The sequence below is a fragment of the Mus musculus genome, chromosome 16 (assembly GCF_000001635.26).
Source record: "Mus musculus strain C57BL/6J chromosome 16, GRCm38.p6 C57BL/6J".
Taxonomy (NCBI): Eukaryota; Metazoa; Chordata; class Mammalia; order Rodentia; family Muridae; genus Mus; species Mus musculus.
This window is the reverse complement of record NC_000082.6, coordinates 43,124,075-43,146,352: the sequence shown is the minus strand read 5'-3', so window position 1 is coordinate 43,146,352 and position 22,278 is coordinate 43,124,075. Positions and strand designations below refer to the sequence as shown.

The window sequence follows — 22,278 nt, the reverse complement described above, 5'->3', positions numbered from 1 at the left end:
CTGTACTCATATACACATATTCACACAGACACACAAGTGTGCCCATAAATTAAAAATAACAAAATTAAATTTGTTAAAAATATTCTGCTTTATATCAAGTACTCAATGATTTTATTGATAATAAACTCAAATGAGTTATGCAATTAAAAAGTACTATTTTCCTTAAGAGTCAACAAATATTTTAGCAAGGATTTATTAGAGCCTAAGAAACTGATTTATGTGTGAATTGACTGTATAATTTTAAATGTTTCACCATTGTTTGTTTATCAAATGTTTGAACCTTTTGTTCAAATTGAATATCTACAATATTTAGAAATTCCTTACGTGTTACATGGACCATATTCTGTATGATTCTTTTCTTGTCTAACCTCTATTATCCTACCTAGTTTATAATACATAAGTAATGGATGAAGACACAATGTTTGCTGTTGGCCTGGATATAAGCTAGACATATATAGGGACAAAATGTAGTACCAGAATTATCTTAATTGTTGGCATCATAAAATTGAAAATAGTACAATAATTTTCACAGAGATCCAAATCAAACATGGGTACTTTCAGTCATCCCTAATAAAAACATAAAAAAAATGAATGAGATAGCAGTAATTTACCAGAGCAATAATACAGGAATTAAGCAATTCAGGCATTTCAGATTCTAGAATCATTTATTAAGTATACAAAGTAGAGAATCTAATGATAGCTACTCAAAAGACATATAAGAAAGGTAAAAAAAATTCTAAGAACTAATGTTGTTAGGAACTGAAGCTCCATGAAAATTAAAGTTGTCACTATTTGCAAAAGATTTTATTTCATACATAGGAAAAGACTCTACCAAAACTTTCCAAATTATTGGAAATAATATATAATGATATCAAATTTCAGGAGGAAAAATCAATGTGTAAGAATCAAATTGTTCTACATCAATAGCAAATTATTGAAACAGAAGTTATAAAAGCAATTAAATTTATAACATCAAATATAACTAAGAATAAATTCAACTAAAGAAATAAAATATATCTATTAACAAAATTACAGGCACTGAAGATAGATATTAAGGAACATATAAATATGAGAAAATATACTATGTTCATGGATTCATAGAACCAATATTTTTATAATGTACACATTATCAAAAGTGATCAAGAGATTTAGTGCAATTCCTATTGAAATACCCATGGTAGTCTTCACAGACCTATAAAATTCCTTAAAACTTATATGAAAGCACTTGCTTGCATGTGTGTGCACACACACACATACACACATGCACACATGCACGTACACATGCTTGCACACACAACATTGCAACTGCAAAGCTAATGTCAGAAAAAATCAGGAAACAGCACATCATCTGATTTAAAATGTATTATGAAGCTGTACTCTTCAGAACTCTGTGAAACTGCATTAGCATAAGTGAATGGTCCAGAACCCACATAGCCAAATAAGCTGATTCTTGACAAAGATGATCTCACTGGCAAAATTAATTGTGCTAAGAAAATTGTTTATACACTCAGACCAATGAAACTAGGAAACTAGAGTCCCGCCTTTTGCCGATTATAAAAATTAACTCAACTGAGTTAAAAAATAATGTAAGGCTAATTACTAAAAGAAACTACTACTAGCACAGAACAAGAGGAAATGTTTCTGGGCATTGGGATTAGCAAGGATTTTCCGGGTATGTCACAAGAAGCACTACAAACAATAGCAAATACAAATAAATATGGTAACACCAACCTGAAAGCTTCCTTTCAGCAAAAGAAATGACACAGAAAAAAATCAAATGGACAATAAACATGAATTTATATCTCACAAAAGATGAAAAAAATTAATAGATATGTGAAAATGTTCTATGTTGCAATTATCAGGAAATGGAAATCAAAACCACAACAAGGGTCAGCAAGGCAGCTCAGTAGGTAAACAGGTACGCCTGCTGCATACCTGACAGGTTGTGCTCCGTCCAAGCATTGCATGGTGGAAAGGGAGAACCAACTCTTGAAAGTCGTCCTCTGACATGCACACACAGTCTATGACATATGTGTGCCCACAGTCATACACTGGCATCACAGACACATTCAATAATTGTAAAACTTTGTTTCGTTTTGTTTTTGTTTTGTTTTTTTTTTTTTGTTTTTTAGAAATTACTTCAGTAAGAATAGCTATTCTCAAAAAGACTGAGGATAAGTTCTGGTGAGAAGATCATGAAAAGGAGACCCCCTGCACATTGCTCATGAGAGTGCAGCTTGCTACCATCGCTACAGAAACACTAACTATGTGAGTTCTGCACTTATGGTTATATGTCTTTCACTTAGTACAATAAAGCACAATTCACACAGGCTCAGAAATAGAGACAAACAGGAGTCTAGTAACTACAGAGTGGATTTTTAAAAGTATAATAAATAAATATAAACAAGAGAATTCCATTTAACTGTAAATGCAAGAATTCAAATCAATGGTGAAAACATGGATGTCACTGGATAGCTGGAGATCATTATGTAAGTGAAATACAGCAGGCAGAAAGCTTGCTCCATAGGAAATATAAGAAAGCTGATCCTACAGAAGTTGAGAGTAGAATGGGAGTTTCCAGAGGCTAATGATAAGGAAGGGAGGAGGCATGGGTTGAGATACCAATACTAGGTTATCTTCAGGCAGGAATCAGAAGAGGGTTACTATTGTAAAGCACAGCAGCCACAAAGAACCACAATGGTGTCTGTACAACCCAAAAGTGTGAAGAAAGGATTTTAGAAGTTTCTAACCATACAGAAATAATACATGTTTAGGAGAATATGTGAATTTAAGTATATTTAGGCACTCCGTAAAAGAAAATAATAAATGTCACATTCTCCACTAACATATACATTTTCTAAAGCTATGCAAGTGAAAATTAAGTTTACTTTTAAATAAATCTATTAACCAGCTTACAAACAAATTAAAAATGTAACAAATTAGCTTTTCTATCACAAAAATCATATAAATTATTTCTTTATTCACTCATTTAACAAACCATTTAATGTTTCATCAATTTCCATGTGGAGGTATCATGTTTGGTACTAGACTTAGTGCTTAAAAATAATATATAATTTGTTTTTAAAAACAGTGTTGACAGAGGGGCTGAGGCAGCACCCTGTGTGGGCCGGGGACAGCCGGCCACCTTCCGGACCGGAGGACAGGTGCCCGCCCGGCTGGGGAGGCGACCTAAGCCACAGCAGCAGCGGTTGCCATCTTGGTCCGGGACCAGCCGAACTTAGGAAATTAGTCTGAACAGGTGAGAGGGTGCGCCAGAGAACCTGACAGCTTCTGGAACAGGCAGAAGCACAGAGGCGCTGAGGCAGCACCCTTGGTGGGCCGGGGACAGCCAGCCACCGTCCGGACCGGAGGACAGGTGCCCGCCCGGCTGGGTAGGCGGCCTAAGCCACAGCAGCAGCGGTCGCCATCTTGGTCCGAGACCCGCCGAACTTAGGAAATTAGTCTGAACAGGTGAGAGGGTGCGCCAGAGAACCTGACAGCTTCTGGAACAGGCAGAAGCACAGAGGCGCTGAGGCAGCACCCTGTGTGGGCCGGGGACAGCCGGCCACCTTCTGGACCGGAGGACAGGTGCCCGCCCGGCTGGGGAGGCGGCCTAAGCCACAGCAGCAGCGGTCGCCATCTTGGTCCCGGGACTCCAAGGAATTTAGGAATTTAGTCTGCTTAGGTGAGAGTCTGTACCACCTGGGAACTGCCAAAGCAACACAGTGTCTGAGAAAGGTCCTGTTTTGGGCCTTCTTCTTCGGCCAGGAGGAGGTCCAAATACAAGATATCTGCGCACCTTCCCTGTAAGAAAGCTTGCCAGCAGAGAGTGCTCTGAGCACTGAAACTCAGAGGAGAGAATCTGTCTCCCAGGTCTGCTGATAGACGGTAACAGAATCACCAGAAGAACAATCTCTAAACAGAGTCAACTATAACTACTAACTCCAGAGATTACCAGATGGCGAAAGGTAAACGGAGGAATCTTACTAACAGGAACCAAGACCACTCACCATCACCAGAACCCAGCACACCCACTTCGCCCAGTCCAGGGAACCCCAACACACCTGAGAACCTAGACCTAGATTTAAAAGCATATCTCATGATGATGGTAGAGGACATCAAGAAGGACTTTAATAAATCACTTAAAGAAATACAGGAGAACACTGCTAAAGAGTTACAAGTCCTTAAAGAAAAACAGGAAAACACAATCAAACAGGTAGAAGTCCTTACAGAAAAAGAGGAAAAAACATACAAACAGGTGATGGAAATGAACAAAACCATACTAGACCTAAAAAGGGAAGTAGACACAATAAAGAAAACTCAAAGCGAGGCAACACTAGAGATAGAAACCCTAGGAAAGAAATCTGGAACCATAGATTTGAGCATCAGCAACAGAATACAAGAGATGGAAGAGAGAATCTCAGGTGCAGAAGATTCCATAGAGAACATCGGCACAACAATCAAAGAAAATGGAAAATGCAAAAAGATCCTAACTCAAAATATCCAGGAAATCCAGGACACAATAAGAAGACCAAACGTACGGATAATAGGAGTGGATGAGAATGAAGATTTTCAACTCAAAGGTCCAGCAAACATCTTCAACAAAATTATTGAAGAAAACTTCCCAAATCTAAAGAATGAGATGCATATGAACATACAAGAAGCCTACAGAACTCCAAATAGACTGGACCAGAAAAGAAATTCCTCCCGACACATAATAATCAGAACATCAAATGCACTAAATAAAGATAGAATACTAAAAGCAGTAAGGGAAAAAGGTCAAGTAACATATAAAGGCAAACCTATCAGAATTACACCAGATTTTTCACCAGAGACTATGAAAGCCAGAAGAGCCTGGACAGATGTTATACAGACACTAAGAGAACACAAACTGCAGCCCAGGCTACTATACCCAGCCAAACTCTCAATTATCATAGAGGGAGAAACCAAAGTATTCCACGACAAAACCAAATTCACGCATTATCTCTCCATGAATCCAGCCCTTCAAAGGATAATAACAGAAAAAAAACAATACAAGAACGGGAACAACGCCCTAGAAAAAACAAGAAGGTAATCCCTCAACAAACCTAAAAGAAGACAGCCACAAGAACAGAATGCCACCTTTAACAACTAAAATAACAGGAAGCAACAATTACTTTTCCTTAATATCTCTTAACATCAATGGTCTCAACTCGCCAATAAAAAGACATAGACTAACAAACTGGCTACACAAACAAGACCCAACATTTTGCTGCTTACAGGAAACTCATCTCAGAGAAAAAGATAGACACTACCTCAGAGTGAAAGGATGGAAAACAATTTTCCAAGCAAATGGTATGAAGAAACAAGCAGGAGTAGCCATCCTAATATCTGATAAGATTGACTTCCAACCCAAAGTCATCAAAAAAGACAAGGAGGGACACTTCATTCTCATCAAAGGTAAAATCCTCCAAGAGGAACTCTCAATTCTGAATATCTATGCTCCAAATACAAGAGCAGCCACATTCACTAAAGAAACTTTAGTAAAGCTCAAAGCACACATTGCGCCTCACACAATAATAGTGGGAGACTTCAACACACCACTTTCACCAATGGACAGATCATGGAAACAGAAACTGAACAGGGACACACTGAAACTAACAGAAGTGATGAAACAAATGGATCTGACAGATATCTACAGAACATTTTATCCTAAAACAAAAGGATATACCTTCTTCTCAGCACCTCATGGTACCTTCTCCAAAATTGACCACATAATAGGTCACAAATCAGGCCTCAACAGATTCAAAAATATTGAAATTGTCCCATGTATCCTATCAGATCACCATGCACTAAGGCTGATCTTCAATAACAAAATAAATAACAGAAAGCCAACATTCACATGGAAACTGAACAACACTCTTCTCAATGATACCTTGGTCAAGGAAGGAATAAAGAAAGAAATTAAAGACTTTTTAGAGTTTAATGAAAATGAAGCCACAACGTACCCAAACCTTTGGGACACAATGAAAGCATTTCTAAGAGGGAAACTCATAGCTATGAGTGCCTTCAAGAAAAAACGGGAGAGAGCACATACTAGCAGCTTGACAACACATCTAAAAGCTCTAGAAAAAAAGGAAGCAAATTCACCCAAGAGGAGTAGACGGCAGGAAATAATCAAACTCAGGGGTGAAATCAACCAAGTGGAAACAAGAAGAACTATTCAAAGAATTAACCAAACGAGGAGTTGGTTCTTTGAGAAAATCAACAAGATAGATAAACCCTTAGCTAGACTCACTAAAGGGCACAGGGACAAAATCCTAATTAACAAAATCAGAAATGAAAAGGGAGACATAACAACAGATCCTGAAGAAATCCAAAACACCATCAGATCCTTCTACAAAAGGCTATACTCAACAAAACTGGAAAACCTGGACGAAATGGACAAATTTCTGGACAGATACCAGGTACCAAAGTTGAATCAGGATCAAGTTGACCTTCTAAACAGTCCCATATCCCCTAAAGAAATAGAAGCAGTTATTAATAGTCTCCCAGCCAAAAAAAGCCCAGGACCAGACGGGTTTAGTGCAGAGTTCTATCAGACCTTCAAAGAAGATCTAACTCCAGTTCTGCACAAACTTTTTCACAAGATAGAAATAGAAGGTATTCTACCCAACTCATTTTATGAAGCCACTATTACTCTGATACCTAAACCACAGAAAGATCCAACAAAGATAGAGAACTTCAGACCAATTTCTCTTATGAACATCGATGCAAAAATCCTTAATAAAATTCTCGCTAACCGAATCCAAGAACACATTAAAGCAATCATCCATCCTGACCAAGTAGGTTTTATTCCAGGGATGCAGGGATGGTTTAATATACGAAAATCCATCAATGTAATCCATTATATAAACAAACTCAAAGACAAAAACCACATGATCATCTCGTTAGATGCAGAAAAAGCATTTGACAAGATCCAACACCCATTCATGATAAAAGTTCTGGAAAGATCAGGAATTCAAGGCCAATACCTAAACATGATAAAAGCAATCTACAGCAAACCAGTAGCCAACATCAAAGTAAATGGAGAGAAGCTGGAAGCAATCCCACTAAAATCAGGGACTAGACAAGGCTGCCCACTTTCTCCCTACCTTTTCAACATAGTACTTGAAGTATTAGCCAGAGCAATTCGACAACAAAAGGAGATCAAGGGGATACAAATTGGAAAAGAGGAAGGCAAAATATCACTTTTTGCAGATGATATGATAGTATATATAAGTGACCCTAAAAATTCCAACAGAGAACTCCTAAGCCTGATAAACAGCTTCGGTGAAGTAGCTGGATACAAAATTAACTCAAACAAGTCAATGGCCTTTCTCTACACAAAGAATAAACAGGCTGAGAAAGAAATTAGGGAAACAACACCCTTCTCAATAGCCACAAATAATATAAAATATCTCGGCGTGACTCTAACGAAGGAAGTGAAAGATCTGTATGATAAAAACTTCAAGTCCCTGAAGAAAGAAATTAAAGAAGATCTCAGAAGATGGAAAGATCTCCCATGCTCATGGATTGGCAGGACCAACATTGTAAAAATGGCTATCTTGCCAAAAGCAATCTACAGATTCAATGCAATCCCCATTAAAATTCCAACTCAATTCTTCAACGAATTAGAAGGAGCAATTTGCAAATTCATCTGGAATAACAAAAAACCGAGGATAGCAAAAACTCTTCTCAAGGATAAAAGAACCTCTGGTGGAATCACCATGCCTGACCTAAAGCTTTACTACAGAGCAATTGTGATAAAAACTGCATGGTACTGGTATAGAGACAGACAAGTGGACCAATGGAATAGAATTGAAGACCCAGAAATGAACCCACACACCTATGGTCACTTGATCTTCGACAAGGGAGCCAAAACCATCCAGTGGAAGAAAGACAGCATTTTCAACAATTGGTGCTGGCACAACTGGTTGTTATCATGTAGAAGAATGCGAATCGATCCATACTTATCTCCTTGTACTAAGGTCAAATCTAAGTGGATCAAGGAACTTCACATAAAACCAGAGACACTGAAACTTATAGAGGAGAAAGTGGGGAAAAGCCTTGAAGATATGGGCACAGGGGAAAAATTCCTGAACAGAACAGCAATGGCTTGTGCTGTAAGATCGAGAATTGACAAATGGGACCTAATGAAACTCCAAAGTTTCTGCAAGGCAAAAGACACTGTCTATAAGACAAAAAGACCACCAACAGACTGGGAAAGGATCTTTACCTATCCTAAATCAGATAGGGGACTAATATCCAACATATATAAAGAACTCAAGAAGGTGGACCTCAGAAAATCAAATAACCCCCTTAAAAAATGGGGCTCAGAACTGAACAAAGAATTCTCACCTGAGGAATACCGAATGGCAGAGAAGCACCTGAAAAAATGTTCAACATCCTTAATCATCAGGGAAATGCAAATCAAAACAACCCTGAGATTCCACCTCACACCAGTGAGAATGGCTAAGATCAAAAATTCAGGTGACAGCAGATGCTGGCGAGGATGTGGAGAAAGAGGAACACTCCTCCATTGTTGGTGGGATTGCAGGCTTGTACAACCACTCTGGAAATCAGTCTGGCGGTTCCTCAGAAAATTGGACATAGTACTACTGGAGGATCCAGCAATACCTCTCCTGGGCATATATCCAGAAGAAGCCCCAACTGGTAAGAAGGACACATGCTCCACTATGTTCATAGCAGCCTTATTTATAATAGCCAGAAACTGGAAAGAACCCAGATGCCCCTCAACAGAGGAATGGATACAGAAAATGTGGTACATCTACACAATGGAGTACTACTCAGCTATTAAAAAGAATGAATTTATGAAATTCCTAGCCAAATGGATGGACCTGGAGAGCATCATCCTGAGTGAGGTAACACAATCACAAAGGAACTCACACAATATGTACTCACTGATAAGTGGATACTAGCCCAAAACCTAGGATACCCACGATATAAGATACAATTTCCTAAACACATGAAACTCAAGAAAAATGAAGACTGAAGTGTGGACACTATGCCCCTCCTTAGAAGTGGGAACAAAACACCCATGGAAGGAGTTACAGAAACAAAGTATGGAGCTGAGATGAAAGGATGGACCATGTAGAGACTGCCATATCCAGGGATCCACCCCATAATCAGCTTCCAAATGCTGACACCATTGCATACACTAGCAAGATTTTACTGAAAGGACCCAGATGTAGCTGTCTCTTGTGAGACTATGCCGGGGCCTAGCAAACACAGAAGTGGATGCTCACAGTCAGCTAATGGATGGATCACAGGGCTCCCAATGGAGGAGCTAGAGAAAGTACCCAAGGAGCTAAAGGGATCTTCAACCCTATAGGTGGAACAACATTATGAACTAACCAGTACCCCTGAGCTCTTGACTCTAGCTGCATATGTATCAAAAGATGGCCTAGTCGGCCATCACTGGAAAGAGAGGCCCATTGGACACGCAGACTTTGTGTGCCCCGGTACAGGGGAACGCCAGGGCCAAAGGGGGGGAGTGGGTGGGTAGGGGAGTGGGGGTGGGTGGGTATGGGGGACTTTTGGTATAGCATTGGAAATGTAAATGAGCTAAATACCTAATAAAAAATGGAAAAAAAAAAAAAACAGTGTTAGGTAAAGTGACCAGTGAAAATAAACCATATTGGGCTGGAAATGTGGCTTAGTTGGTAAAACACACCTACCAATCACAAAGCCCTGGGCATGAAACCCAGAGTCACACAAATTGGCATAATGGCAACTCCAAAACTTGGGATACAGAATGAAGAGAATCAGACTCTCATGGTTTTCCTCAACTACACAGCAAGTCTGAGGCTAACTTGAGAGTTAGAAGACTGTATCATAAGTAAACGAATAAATAAAGCTTACATCTACAGAAGTGCAATGTAAGAAAATTTAATTAGTTAGGAAATCAATAAAGGCATCTCAGAGAAAATTAGTTGTAACATTAACTTTATAAATTGTTTTACTTCAGAGAAGTGAACACAAAGGGGAAGAAATGAAAATGAAGAATGTTTAAAAATATCCAAATATTTTTAAGCTGCTATGAGGGAAAGACATGAGTCATTCTGGAAGAGACGGTGACTGGGTTGCAAGATTAATATGAAGAATAAAAAGTGACTATTGCAAAAATTTAGGTAAAACTAGATGGCTCTCTGAACTATGGATATAGCTTTGATATATAGAGAGGAAAGAGATCAAATACATACTTCCAAGGAAGATCAAAGACTAAGGAACAGGTGCATGTGGGCCCAAGCAGATGCTGAGAAGGAAGCACCTTATGAACATTTACATGGCAATCCTAAAGGGAAGACTTTACTTGAGAGGAAGAGTTTAACTTGGCACATAGGTTAGTTTGGAAGGGATAATGGTCATTCAAGGAAAAAAACGTGCCAGGCTTGGTGGCGCACACCTTTAATCCCAGCACTTGGGAGGCAGAGGCAGGTGGATTTCTGAGTTTGAGGTCAGCCTGGTCTACAAAGTGAGTTCCAGGACAGCCAGGGCTACACAGAGAAATCCTGTCTCGAAAAACCAAAAAAGGGAAAAAAGTGAGAAGGCAGTAGTACTTAGAGACAGTCCAAGGTGGAAAGGATATGGTAACTTCAGAAATAGACTACAGGTATTGGAGAAAGTAATGTGTTCAGGGATCCAAAGTGGTCAGGGTCTTCCAATGCTGCAAAGGTTAAGGCTATCTTCATAGACTTCTTAATTTTCAGAGCAAATAGTTTTCTACTGCACTTCAAATCCCACTTCCTTCAGTCTCTCTGGCTCTTAAATATAATTGCACAAGTGGAGAAAGAAATAGAGTAAATGTAGGATTCCCCACCTGCTCTCGGGCATGAGGGTATAGAGGCATGGAAAGTAGTTGTCATAGATGAGGAAGTGCCCCAAGGAAACTGTACATGGATGGAATTATTTCAGCAATAAAGGGGACACTATGAACATTTCCAGACTAGTACCTAATGTACTATGTGGATTTGCTACTTGTCATTTCTTGGATATAATTTACATCTCTTCCCCCCTTCTCTTTCCCCTTAAAAAACAGTGTTGTAAGGTAAACTTGATAAAGATTAAATCACAGAGTTCAAGTATAAAATTTTAGATGCTTTGACACATTGATTAGCCCTTGAAGCCAGCACCGCAATGAAATAACAGTTACTCATCACCCCTAAAAAGTGTGGAGTTATTATCATTCATTACCCTAAAACTGAATATATAAATAGTATCAGGCAATGTGAACTTACTTTGCTTTCCTATACTCCATATATTATTTTGAGAATTATCCATGTAGCAATAATTCAGCCCAATTTGTTATTTTGTGGTAATCGTTTACATTAAAGTTTGTTTATCTCTTTCTTTGAATGGTCATATAGGTTGTTTAATTTTTTTATCTCATATAAACAAAGCTGTTAGAAACATCTGTGTATAATTCTAATAAAAACATTTACTTTCCTTGCTCTTTCATAGCAGAAAATGCCAGATTACCCAATAAATGTATGTTTGATTTTTTTATTTATGTTTTTTTTCCATTTTTTATTAGAGAAAGATATCAAACTATTTCCAGATAATTTTACTTTTTGACAGATTTTCCACATTCTCACAAACACCTGGTATGGTCACTCTTCTTAATTTCAAACACTTCAAAACATGTGTAGCAGTGTCTCAAGCCTTTAGCATGCAATTTATCTAATAGATGCTAAACTTGAGCATATTTCTATGTGTTAATATCTTTTGTGATCAAAATCTATTGACTGTTGAGCACAGTATGTATTTTCTTAATGTACTGCATTTTGAAAAGTTCTCGAATAAACTCTTTGCAAATATTTTTGTACAGCATGTATTTTATTTTTTATTATATTAATAATATTTTCAAATATACAAATTTTAATGATGATAAAATGTAGCCTATTCATTTGTTCTTTTTTATGGCTTACAAATAAATCATACTCTTATCGTTTCTTAGTAAATAACACAGTTGATTTGTTACTACAGATTGCAAGTGTATAGAACAGGATCTGACACACACTAAATATCTGACAAACAAATGAACAAGTACGAAACTGCATATTATAGAAAATTAGTTCACAGAATCCTAGAAAGCAAAATGTTCTTAAGTTCAAAGTACAATTCAGCTTTTTATCAGATCTACTATGAAGACTAGTTCTTCAAGAAAGAACCCAAATTTTTAAAATCTCCTGGCATTTAAGAACATGACATTATATCTCTGGAGATGGTATGTTCTACCTACCCTGCCATCTGAATTTGAAATTCTACAGAACTGACGTTTAAAGCAGTAAACCCTTTCTCTACCTCGGTCCCTTTCATTCCCCCTGACTCAAGTCCTGCGTGAACCCTTGTAAATAAATCAAGGCTGCTCAATTCTCGAAAACTCTAATTGTGCCAATTATAAATAAGCCTCAGGATGGATTTCAACCAGCAGCAGCCCCAGAACCATTATCTGCTACTATAATCCATTATTTTTCTTTCATAATTAATTTCTCTAAGTAGGTCAGCACTATTCCTTTTATTTAAGTGCTGTTCCAGCAATCCTGTTTTCCCAACACCCAAAGCCAACTGTAACCATGTATGGTTTTTCTATTCAGTATACCAAAAATAATCTTATAAAATCACTAAATCAGGTAGTAAACATTTTTTCCTAATGAGCAATAAGAGAATGTATTTTATTATTCCACAGCTGCTTAAATGCTGACTCTAGGAAGTAAGGGCCCAGTGGAAATGTATATAAAAAACTATATGACTTCTAGATACATGGGTGTTTATATAGGTGCTTAAGGAAATAAACACATGAGAAAAATTATACATAAAAATAAATAAATAAATAAATAAATAAATAAAATAAATGGGGGAAAAAAGAAATAGCCAGTCTGATTTTCATGAATTTGAGCAACTAAACCACTAGGAACAGTTGTTACCTTAACTATAGATTGGCAGTTCTACAAGCACAGAACAGACAAGTGTGAAATGTGTTCTATATCAAACATATCATAGAGTAGAACAAATAGTGGTAGGGGCATGTGTACCTACAAACATGCATGCCTACATATCCGATCACAACACAAACGCTGTTCTTTGACCTTATTTATTCATTGAGAGACGATCCGAAAAACTTGTGGCATCTCCCTTTCTGTTCACAGCAAATTAGACATTGGAACTCAGGAACGCTCCTGAGCTTGGGGCTGGAGAAGTACTCTATTAGGGACTACTCCCATTCAGGGGTTTGGTGGAGTTCTGAGGCCTGTAGGTTGGAAGGCCAAGTAGAAAAGAATAAAACATTGATTTATATAAAGACAAATTAATCTGGCCCTAATTTGATTGGATGACACTTTTGAAAACATTATCACAAGAAGAATGAAGCTACAGCAGGAAAGTAACAGTATACCCAACTCATTGCCATAGAGTGCCACTTACTAATAGCAAACTAACAGTAAACCCAACTCATTGCCGTAGAGTGCCACTTACTAATAGTAACCTAACAGTAAACCCAATTCCTTGTCATAGAGTGCCACTCACTTCACAAATATTTTTATTAATTCATTAATAATTTTCTACAATGCTTTTTGATCCACCCAGATCCAAACCATACTTCCCCAAACCCTTCCAAGTTTGATTCATTTTTCTCAAATATGCATTTATAACTACCTCGCCTTATCCAATTCATGCCGCCCACATACTCAGGGTTGTCAGGCCATTCACAGGCCCACAAGTCAGAAGCCACATCTTTAGTGAAAACTGACTCCCCATGTGCTGGAAGCCATTAAGGACAAAAGCTCCTCAGTTAGGGGGTCTAGGCTTGCCCTCCCCCTTCCTTAATTAACTATTTCCCTATGAATTTTGTGCCATTCTTTGAACCATTCCAGGTGAATGCTGTATAGGTCACCATGGTCAAGAGCAGACCGAATATAGGGAGGAGAGATAACTCACAGGAAGAGCTCTGCATGCAAGAGGCTCAGGGTTCCAGCCTAGTACTGAGAATATACTGGTAAGATTTTAAAAATTAATTCTCAAAATAAATGTAAATTTAAGGAGAACTACAAGTTTTAGGCTGAATTAGCAAGGTCTTTTTCAAAAGATAGTGAGAAAAGAGGTCCTTGAGTTTTTAATGAAAAGAAATAAAAGTTAGCTTCCACTGCATACTGTTGAGGGATAAATCCAGAGAAGACTGGGTTGGATATCACAGCCCAACACTCTGAACCTCCACAGACTGTGCTGTCACCAGAGCCTGTCATCCAACTATTTACTTTTGATCTAAAAATATCCTAGTCAAAAAGACTGAATGATTACTCCACAGTGTAGCCCGTATTTAGTGATCTGAGAATGAAATTTCATTTCATGCAAGCAAATGGTTTTGCTCTCCCAATCAACGAAGAGCTTCATCATGTGGGAACCATCATTACAAGGGAATGTGAATGACAATTTTAAACAAATGGATTATAATAGAAACGTCTAACAAAGGCTATTTTTCATAATGATATTGCCATTAGAAGAAAGTTAAGGTCTTTCTTTTCACTTAACTTATGAGAAAGAAGAAAGGCGGTTGGGGGGGGGGGAAATGAATGAATGAATGAATATCTTTTGCTTCATAGTTACCCTTCATGCTGCTTAGGAACTCCACTTAAATGTGTCACTTAGGCCTAAACATACAAAGCTTACTCCTAGCGATGAGCATCGTGGCTTTGCTGGGGTTGAAGAGGGTGTGGGAATTTTAAGAGTCTATTTTTGAGCACTACATCTGTGAAACATATGAAATTCATTTGGCCAAAGCAGCATTGTAAAACTAACATTATCAAGGGACTTTTCCTGGGAGAAGAACATCACAGTGACTGTATAGAGGACATGTAGGAATCTTTCCTTCAGAGAAAGGGAGGTGGTGGTTGGAGCATGAAGGAGACTAGGTGGATACTGCTTCCAACTGGATCTTACTTACACTGCCCTTCCATAGCACTTAGTGATGGTATAGGGAAGAAGTCTGACCTCACCATGGACTTTGATGCTTTAGTTATAGTGTGACACACCCACTGAGCCAAGTGTGGGCATCTTCTCTGGGGTTATCTGTACCTTGTGGGACTTGAGAAAGTACTTCCAGAATGACTCACTACTCAATGCACATTAAACAAAGACATCTTGCCAGTGAAATAACATAACCAGCCCAGATACTTTCTAACTTCCTGAGGTAAAGTATCTCATTGGCAGATTCATTCTCATTTTCCCTAATCCATACTCCACCAAACCAATACAAAAAGAACAGGAAGAGAAAATAAACGTAAGAAAAACAATTAGCTAGTGCCCTCTTCAAAGCCTGTAACATTATCTAGAACAACAGCACGGCCATTGTTTGTGCTGCCCAAGCCCTGCATGTCTGCTAGCTTACCCGATGTCCTGAGGGAATAATAAACTAAGCAGATTAGATGTAGACTGATTTGTTCACGCCATCACTGCCTCACACAACACACACACTGTTCTGAGTGTCTGAACACATGCGGGCAGGTAAACCCAGAAAATGGGCACTCCGTGTTGGCAGGAGGGGAAGAGGCTGCCAACAAACAGGGCCTGTTTATTATTTAACAGTTGGTACTGCTAGAGGCCTGGCACAGCTATAGAGCACTCTCTGTTTCACTGCAAGTCAGCCTGATTATGAGAGCGTGTGAGCCAAATTGTGTTTACCATAGTCTGTGAGAACTTCAGTGCCCCCAACAGACATGGAAATTCTTACAATAGCTCTCATCCAAACAGAAAATCATCCCTGAGATGGAGGTAAAGGGCTCCATGTGCTTAAATCTTGTCTCATCAGCTGGCTGTGGGTCTCCCCAGGCTTTTGCTTTTCACTTGTTCAAGATAAATCCTTCCTTTCCAATGCCACAGAATCTAACCCTCTGCTTTTGGTTGCTTTATTTTGGGACCTACATGAACCAAATACCATGGGAGTCACGCACCTACTTGTATTGCTTAAGCCATCCTGCAAGTGTGGCTTTCCAGCCAAAGCCTCTGCTGCCCAGGACAGCTACCCCCTGCTTCTCCTTCGCCGGGGCTGCCTCTGCAGTCAGTCTCTTGTCTGCCAACATGGGCCACAGGTGGATGCCTTCCTACAAATCCAATCAGTGGGATAATGTGCTACTATCACAAGAGTGGACCTTAATGACAAAGAGCCCTGCTTAGATGGTCACCCCATTAACTCTGATTCGATTATTCTGCCCCAGAAGAACACTTGGCTTCACAACCACAGATGGCACCTGCCCAACAGAAAACCTGTAGACAAAGTACTCGCATGTGGTTCATATGTTGTCAAAATATTAAATTTGATGTTAAAAAAATACATGTGTCATAAGAACTCAGAGGCACTGGCTCCCTAGGAAAACCCTCACTGCGTTTTTTTAAAGGCAATCTGTGGCAAGAGCACAAGACTGCTGTGTTAACCAGGCAACATGGATAATCTAATCAATTCCTTTAAAATTTAACATAAATCAATATTCCCTTTAAGTATAAGACCCTGAGGTTTTGTCCTGCATATTCAACTTAAGCAATCTTTGAAACTTTATATAATTTATTTCTATACAACTGTTTATATATTCAAAATAAAACTGACTACAAAGAAACTAGTTCAATATTTTGAACATAAACAATATCTTGGACATATTTTATCCTTAACCATGATTAGATATAACCAAAATGCTTCTAAAATTGAAAATAAAGGCAAACCACTTATCTTACTCATGACTGTATAAACTAATTTTTGTTATTTGTTCTTTTTGTTTGTTTGTTTTGCTTTATTTTGTTTTGTTTTTCAAGACAGGGTTTCTTTGTGTAACCCTGGCTATCCTGGGTCTTACTCTGTAGCCCATGCTGGCCTTGAACTCAGAAATCCACCTATCACTGACACACCAGTGCTGGGATTGAAGGTGTGAGCCACTACTGTATGGCTTGTTCTTTATTTCTTAATTATAGCTAACATAAATATGCTGAGTTATACAAGTATGGTCGGTTTTAAATATTTTCTCAATTTTAAGTGCCACTCAAAGAAGACAATGTTTATCATTAAGTAAAAGTATAATTTTATATTTCACACTATGGTAGTTTTCAAAGACAGTAGTTATCTCTAGGTTATAGATTATGTTCTTCTAAATTAAACAAAACTTAATGATCAAGAAATTTATGCACGACCATAGCTGGTACTGATAATCACTTCCTCCTCTAACCTAGCAAACACTAGGCGAGAGCCTCCAAACCTCCTCTATATAACAATGCTCATATAGTTAGCAGAAAACGGGCTCTGCCACTGTCACAACCATGAGCAAAACAAACAGGTAGGAAGAAGACCATATTGTTCTATGTGTAATGACACTGCATCCTAAAGGGAGCTGTGAAGGACAGCTCACTCTTTTCACACTCACTCACACACATATGCACACACGTACATGCCATAGTATGTATATATACAGGTACATATATATTTGGTGGTAGTTCTTCAACATGAATTTCTTACTTATTTTGTAGCTCTTTGGTGATTTTTATTTATGTAAATTCACTTATCTGAATTTAAACTGAAAGTTTTAACTTAATCTAAAGAAAATGTTATATTAAGCTTAAACTTAATTCATTTCTTGAGTTAATTCTCCACTCTCTTTTTACTTTTATGTATTTGTAGGTGTTTTTTATAATTTAGTAATTGTCAACTGATACTAGATTGTTTAGCTTTTTATTCTCTTAAAAAGAAAATAAATTCTGAATTATTAATGTATCCTCTTTAATTTTCTTATTTATAATTTACAAAATTATTTTAACAAAATTCTCCTTCCTGTTTTGCAGATTCTTGTTATTTTTTCCTGCACCCATCTTGCTGAGTTGAATGTAATGCATTCATTTTAATTTTTTCTAGTAGTCAGACTAGCTAACTTTATGGATTCTGAACGGTATTTTATCTATATTCACATGTTCTCATTTCACTGTAAATTCTATAATGTTTCTTTAAAAAATAAACTTAATTGAAAGAGTTTATTCTTGGCAGTATTGCTGGGACTGAATAAATAAACTAGTGCTGGAGACTGAACCCACGGACTTGCCATGGTAGCCAAATGCCCTATCACTAAGCCACATTTCCATACATTTTAAAACTTAAATGATTTTCTCATCATAATTCTAGTATATGTTTGAAGTATCTTCCTCCTTCCCCAACTCTTTGTTCCTACTATTCAATTTGGCTCTGGTAATAGCTTTGCTTCCTCTTCTATTTCTTATTTCTCTCAGCCAGCTTCATTTCTGTTTGTTGTCACCATCTCTCTGATTCTGCATACCTAACTTTTGACCTTTCAATTTTAAGAGACCACAATGTCTTCTATTTCTATGCCACTACACAAAACCTGCATTATGTTCTGCACTGTTTCCTGCTATACATGTGGACTATCTCTATTTAATGTTACTTAAGCCTTCTTTTAAGCTGTGTGGAGATCCAAAAGAGGTTCCATTCTATTTCTTTTATACAATGAATTAACTCTATCAATGCTGTACCAAAGAAGGAGAGGGAGGAAGAGGAGCATGGGGTGGGAGGCGAGGAAGGGGAAGGTAAGGAGAGGGAGGGGGAAGAGAGCAACAAAGTAGTATATGGTTTATGCTTTTTGATTTTGCCTGTCTTCCAAATAAAAAAAGTTTGGATATGTCTCATTTTTGTTTGATTGTTACACAGGAAGAGATGAAAAGAATGACATTTCCTGTTTATTTTATTTCCTCTTAATTGGTAAAAAACACAATTTTAATTATTGGTCTTTCTCCAACCCTTTTCTCAACTAAGTATTTGGCCATTTCTTGTCAACTGTAGCATCCACATTCCTGGAACCCTGTACCACTGTTTTCATAAACATATCTGCATTTAATCAGGAGATTCTTTAAAACCACTGCTATACCAGGCTTCCAGATGATGCTAGAAAACCAGGCTGTGTTTCTAGAAGCACAAATAGCAAAGGAGATGGGGATTGTCAATCAGTATCTAGAGAGTCACCTCAGATGCAAAACAGCCTTCAGTGCCTAACTCTCTAGATTGGCTACCCCATTTCTTTTTCTTATAATAGGAGAATAAAGCATTCCATATTAATAACCTTCCTAATTAACTGTTTAAACATGTATTTACTTTTCTATGTGTGTGAGTGGTTTTTTTGTTTGTTTTTTCGAGACAGGGTTTCTCTTTATAGCCCTGGCTATTCTGGAACTCACTTTGTAGACCAGGCTGGTCTTGAACTCAGAAATCCGCCTGCCTCTGCCTCCCAAGTGCTGGGATTAAAGTTGTGCTCCACCACGGCCCGGCTAAGTTGTGTCCTAACTTTTTTTTTTAATATTTATTTATTTATTATAGGTAAGTGCACTGTAGCTGTCTTCAGACACCTCAGAAGAGGGCATCAGATCTCATTATGGATGGTTGTGAGTCACCATGTGGTTGCTGGAATTTGAACTCAGGACCTTCGGAAGAGCAGTCAGTGCTCTTAACTGCTGAGCCATCTCTTCAGCCCGTGTGTGAGTGTTTTGCCTGAATATATATCCGCTCATCACATGTGTGCCTGATACCTGCAGAAGCCAAAAAAGACTGTCAAATCTCCTAAAATTGGAGTCACAGACAGTTGTGAGCTGCCACGTAGGGGCTGGGAGTTGGCCCTAGGCCCTCTGAAATAAGTCAGTGCTCTTAACCACTGAATTCTCTCTTTAGGCCCTATGCTCAAAAATTCTTTAAAACATTAAACTGGAAAGGTTTAATATGATTTTATATTTTTTCAAATAATTCACTGAGTTGATCTTGCAAAAGTATGCTCTGTGTGGCAAGTGGTTCAGGCGAGGATTTCATTGGTAAAGTGTTTGTCATGTATACACATGGACCTGAGTTCTCTCCCAGGATCCATGCGCCTGGCAAGGTGTTAAGCAGTTTTGTTTTGTTTTTTTTTTAATTTTTTATTAGATATCTTCTTCATTTACATTTCAAATAAAAATATGGAATGCTTCACGAATTCGCGTGTCATCCTTGACCAGGGGCCATGCTAATCTTCTCTGTATCTTTCCAATTTTAGTCTATGTGCTGGCGAAGCGAGCACGTGTTAAGTGTTTATATAATCCGATGGCTGGAAACAAAGGTGTCAAAAAGATCCCTCACCTTGCCTGGTTTGGTGAGCTCTAGGTCCCTGTGATACCCTGAGTCCAAACATAAAGCAGCACTTAACTGAGGAAGGTATCAACAACACTCTCTGTGCTCCCTGCCTCCAAAACTATTTTTAAAATAACACCATTGCATACACTAGCAAGATTTTGCTGAAAGGACCCTGATAGAGCTGTCTCTTGTGAGACTATGCCGGGGCCTGGCAAACACAGAAGTGGATGCTCACAGTCAGCTATTGGATGGATCACAGGGCCCCCAATGGAGGAGCTAGAGAAAGTACCCAAGGAGCTAAAGGGATCTGCAACCCTATAGGTGGAACAACAATATGAACTAACCAGTACCCCCCTGGAGCTCGTGTCTCTAGCTGCATATGAATCAGAAGATGGCCTAGTCAGCCATCAGTGGAAAGAGAGGCCCATTGGTCGTGCAAACTTTATCTGCCTCAGTACAGGGAACGCCAGAGCCAAGAAGTGGGAGTGGGAGGGTGGGGGGAGTGGGTGGGGGAGCATGGGGGGACTTTTGGGATAGCATTAGAAATGCAAATGAAATAAATACCTAATAAAATAAATAAAAAGTTCTGGGATACTGAGCTCTTTCTGTCACTAAACAAAGATTGTTCTGGCAAATAATCTAATCTACAGGAACTCATTTCTCTAGTCTGTAAAACAGGAGGGGTACTACTTTCTTTCTCTGCTTAAGTTCACATATAAGTTTTCTGTGAGTACACAATGAAGAAATGTATGGAAAGTTATTTGTAAAGCGGAACAGAATCAGGACTAATAAAAGCTGAACCATAGAAAATACTGTGTGTGATGGTTTGAATAGGAATGACCACATAGACTCATGTATGTGTTTGGCCCATAGCGAGTGGCATTATTAGGAGGTGTGGCCTTGTTGGAGTAGGCGTGGCTTTGTTGGAGGAAGCATATGAGTGCAGAGGTAGGCTTTAAGGTCTTACATGCTCAAGCCAGCCCTAGTGTGGCAGTCTACTTATGCTGCCTGTGGATCGATATGTAGAACTGTCAGGTAACCCTCCAGCACCATGCTTTCCATCACGCTGATAATGATCTAAACCTCTGAATTGTAAGCCAGCCCATAGTAAATGTTTTCCCTTATAAGAGTTGCCATGGGTGTGGTCATGGTGTATAAGCACAGCAATAGAAACCTTAACTAAGACTCTAGGATACTATAAAATAATAGAGGAGTCCAGAGAAGTGTATCCAACACAATATGAGACTGTTCTCAGTGAATCCTTTAGAAGAAACAATTTCTCTCCCTGTTCCTTTTTCTCTGGTGTGTTTGCACAGACCCTCTGTCCCATTTGTTGTAACTTGCACTGCTTAAGTCTTCTATGAAGGATTTCACAGAGTAATCGTGAAGAGAGAGAGCAGTCTGGGAGTCAGAAAGAAAGTCTGAATACTAGCTCTCAGTCTTGGGTCTTGTGTTCCTTGTTAAATATTCCTGAGGTGAACAAGTAATGTCAGGAAGAAAATATTAGATTAAATCTATATAGAATCTGGCAGATGATGTGGTTTCAATAAATGGATCACAAAATCAAACATACTGCATAGGAGGGTCACATAGTATTATAGTTCCTGGATTTCAAAAAGACTCAATTGTTTCCTTCAATGCAGCTTGGTTGTCTTACATTCCTAATGTAGGTTTAGAAACTGAGACACTGCAGAACAATCTGTGGGAGCTCCTAATGCCGTTACTCATTTCTAACCAGGATGCTTTGTTAAAAAATGGTACCACAGACATTTGACTTTCTAAATACTTTTGTTTCTAATTTTTAATTGTTTCCCCCTAGTAACCACATAATTTCAACAATCTGATTCTACTGATTTCTACCTCAATGGACATTAGAGACTTTATACCTTGGAAGAACATCAGAGAGTGCTTTTATATAGTTCTTATATAGTGCTTTATGATTCATTAACCGTTAACATTTCTTACATACATCTTCAAAATACGAGTATATATGGATGTGGATATTGTTACTGTTGATGGGAAAGGCTACAGGAAACAAAACTGAATGGAGTCACTGCCAGGCCATCCAATCCCTGGCCAGCAGAACAAACACAGACACACTCAAC

At 38.4% G+C, this 22,278-nt stretch overlaps 1 protein-coding gene and 1 non-coding gene across 41 annotated transcripts in view; both read right to left on the bottom strand.

The window, feature by feature from the left end:
* Nucleotides 1-22,278, bottom strand: part of Zbtb20 (zinc finger and BTB domain containing 20) — a 758,704-nt gene that overhangs the window by 488,040 nt on the left and 248,386 nt on the right. The window lies entirely within an intron of this gene.
* Nucleotides 20,014-20,120, bottom strand: Gm25873. Its single transcript, XR_003952044.1, has one exon. It is a non-coding gene; the product is annotated as a U6 spliceosomal RNA (small nuclear RNA).